This window comes from Simochromis diagramma, unplaced genomic scaffold, assembly GCF_900408965.1.
Source record: "Simochromis diagramma unplaced genomic scaffold, fSimDia1.1 OVJJ01000802.1, whole genome shotgun sequence".
Taxonomy (NCBI): Eukaryota; Metazoa; Chordata; class Actinopteri; order Cichliformes; family Cichlidae; genus Simochromis; species Simochromis diagramma.
Window position 1 is genome coordinate 3387982 of NW_024387492.1, and position 3869 is coordinate 3391850.

The following is a 3869-nucleotide window of genomic DNA, read 5'->3' on the forward strand; positions in this document are numbered from 1 at the left end:
TGGGTTAAAATGAACTCCGGCAGAGGCTGTCTGTATTCGTCTCGTCGCGAAAGCTAAAAATGACGTGACATAATTAGCCCGGAGCGAGACATTACACACACGGACGGATTACAGTATTAGAAAAGGAAGGGCTTATTAATAGCCCCGTTGGCTCGTGTTGTGTACTCTCTCTGGCGAGGCATCAGAACGGCCCGGTCGGGCAAACAGGCAGGTACAGTGATTCACTTTAACAGGCGACATCTGTAAAACGCCAAGGTAGTTTACACTGCGGCCGGGCCCGAATTAACGTGCTTTCGTTGGAAACAAACACCACTTGCAATCAGCTTCTGTTGGCCACCGCGCCACTGGTGTGAACGTAAATATCCCCTTACGCTGCTGCTGAGGCAGAACGGTGACCTGAAGCAACAGAATAAAGCGAGCGCCACGCAGAGGTTCGCTTCAACGGGATCCAAAACTCATGGAAGTGAAAAACTTAATCTATCACGCCGTTTCGCCAAGAGGATGTTGATGTTCTTTGTGAATTGTTTGGTGAAGTACGGTATGGTATAATCTTAATGAAAAGTAGATATTTTTCTTTTGGAGTCCAGCAGCGGTATCTACATCTTCCAGTGACTTAAGGACCTTTCTTGTGGTGTCTGGACAGCTGTTTTTGGAGTCACAGCTATGAGGGAAAATAAAGTCGGCCTTTAAGTAATAAGGGGAAATGTTTAATATCGAATGGCGCGCGCACAACCTAAACACACATTAAAAATAGCTCTTGGAGTTGTGATTACATAAAATTGCAAAAAAGGAGAAAGTCAGATCACTGGTGGAGGCTGCGATGAGGAGGCTGTGGCTGACCACCGAGAGACTGAGCCATTTCTTCTTTTTTTCCCCCCTTCTTCCATTCCTCATTTTAATCAAGGGCCAGTCCAGGATAAACAGTGCCTACCTACACTGCAGTTCAAACAGCGAGGCCCGCTGAGACCCAAGCGATGATTTCTAAATGTTCACTGACAAGTTGGTTTAATTTGTGTGCTAAGTAGATGGAGTTTGACTTATATATATCTTCCTTACTCTGGCGTGCATACCAGTCTCCCGCTATTTCTCCACCTCTGTGAAACTTCATGGTGCTTTTTGTATGAAAAGCATACTGGTCCTCCACAAATCCTGCTGTCTGGTTTATATATGCCATGCTGTGTTAAAGGTGAGGACAGGTCCCGCCGCTGAGGCCTGAAATGAAACTTACAGCAGCTTCTTCAGACCAAAGACCATGACTGAGGACCTTGGTGATGGTCCTGCTTCTACTCTATTCAGATTTTCTCTACAGTCCGCGTCCACTGAGACCGGTACAGTATAGTTGCGGCCGCCTGAAACCCTGTCATTGTGTGGTCAGTTGTCAACAGCTGAGAGATTTTACTATTGCTGCTAAGGCCAAGGTTGACAGAGTTCAAGTGGCTGAACTGCTAAGTCAGCATTATAATTACAATGCACCGATGATACAACTGTACGGCAACAAGGCCCGGGAGTCACATGACGCCCCCGGTCACATGATGTCGTCACTCCAGGCAAATGTCAATAACAGAAATGACTGTGTGTCATTCATCTCGTGCGCTAGGAAGAATAAATTAACTCTGCGCTGGCCGTGACTCAAATCTGGGGGTGACAACAGCCAATCCCAACCTGAATGAGCTTTCAGATGAGCTGCCGATTATGACTCTCACAAACTCAGTTTACTTGTTGAGGAGAACAAAGTGTGCCTGATAAAGGCAGACAGTGCTCTAGAGAAACAAGCTATTATGAGGAGGAGTTCGGTGCTGTGTCACTGACAATGCAGCAAACAAAAGGCTCTGTTGTCTTCTCCAGCCGGTGGGTTATTTTTTTCTTTTTTATTTTTGTGGGGCTTTTGTGATGGATAATTGCCCTCATCACATGATTTCATAACGCTGTGACTCGTCTTTCAGTCCCCGTGTAAGACAATAACAAGATAAAAAAAAAACAAAAAAAAAAAAACGGGGGGAGGCGTAGGGAGGTCTAAATCTGAATTTTTGACATTGTTAGAAGTGGCCGCTTTTCTTCCTTGTGGTGTATAATTTTAGAAAGATGTATGAGCAGGACGCTGACTTGAACCAGTCATAATACAGCCTGGAGCACAGGCACACAGGCCAGCTCCCAGAGTTCACTGGCGGCATTGTCTTAGGATAATCACACAACTGTACCATAGTTTATGGCCTTACATCTTATTTATATCAGAATATCAAATTCAAATCATATGGGGCTACTCCAAAGCCACGCAGACCTAGATTTATAACGACAAAAAGAACGCTGTCATGGTGTTTAGGATTGTACACATTTTCCTATTTTATTAACAATAAAACAGTAGAACAATGAGCACTGTTTCGGTTTCGGGATTTAAAAGGTGATATTTATCACCTGCATCTCTTGTAAGATTAATGTTTCCGTCTTGCTGACAGTATTATGCTAAAGTCTGCTGAAACCCAGTACAAATGAGTGTCTGTGTTTCTACCCCAAGGACTGGGCTGAACTGTAAACATTGTTCTCCACACAAAGCCGACTGTACGTGCACAGCGGTAACCCCCGGGGCATTGTCTATTAGATGTTTGGTAGGTATGCTATCCTCCTTCTGAGTCAGCAGAGATCAATCCAGGACAAGCCAACTGAGGAATGTATTTACTCCTCGTGGAGAAAACACTTCACTTCAAACAGAAAGCACCTATCATGTTATGATTATAATACATGTAGGAATTTCGCTTATTTAAGAGCGTAGTGGAATACACAGGAATGCATATATTACAGTATAGACAGCACGAAACACGTTCCAATATGCTTTGTTGTAACTCAAAGCAGGTTTCAAGCGAGAGCAAGAAAGTTAGAAAGAGTCCATGCAACAAAGTGTGCGACAGGAAATCTTTATATTATATGTAAACAAATAAGATTTGCAAGTTAAATTATGTAGCAGTGTACCAAGAGTAAATACAGTTAAAAAGTTACCACTAGGATGTCTTGTTTTTCATGTTTGAAACAAATTTGCTACTATTAACACTACCTTATAAGGTCATTAGTAATTCAGTGGCGTCAATCTAAAAATATACCGATATGGTTTGTCCAAATCTAGGATTAAAAACCCAAAGCAAACATCTGCACGTGTTCAAACACAAACACACAAAGCGTGACATGCAGTGCATGTTTTTGATGTTGATAGTTGGTGCCATCTGTGAATGGAGCCTTGTGGTAGCAACATATTTGCATGCAGCATGAAAAATCATTCATGAGATCTAAACTGGCAAAAAGAGCCTAATGCAGTTTCATTTTCCTCGTACGTTTCTGCCTGCTGTAAGAGCGCCGTCTTTATTTCCAAACGATGCACAAAGCTACAAACCCTTTTTATCCCCGCAGCCCTAAACTGATCCAAACTTTTGAAGGGTACAGCCACAGTTAAATGAGGTTTCTAATATGTGTGCTTTGAACTCGACACTCACATAATGTTGCCTCTACAGCCCTATTTTGCAGTTGGTGGTTTTGGGATGTGTAGCTGTGAATTACAATGACTCCCTTTTCTTACTCTCAAAACATTCCTGCAGCCTGTGAGATGAAATGCTGGAATCCGAGGCATGATGCTAATTTGAAGACAGAATAAATCTATAAATCTGACTTAGTCTCTTGCCTGGGGATATACCGCCATGATAATTACAGGTTGACTTTACAGACATGCAGACATCTCTCATCTGTGTTGCTAATAGTATAACCAGCAGGCTGCTACGTGCTCACTCAATGTCTAGCAGTAGGGGTGAGCGGAGGTAAGCTGTAACAATGATATCATTATAAGTAGAAATTGGTCGGCTCAAATTGCATGTTGTGATGGCAAAGAT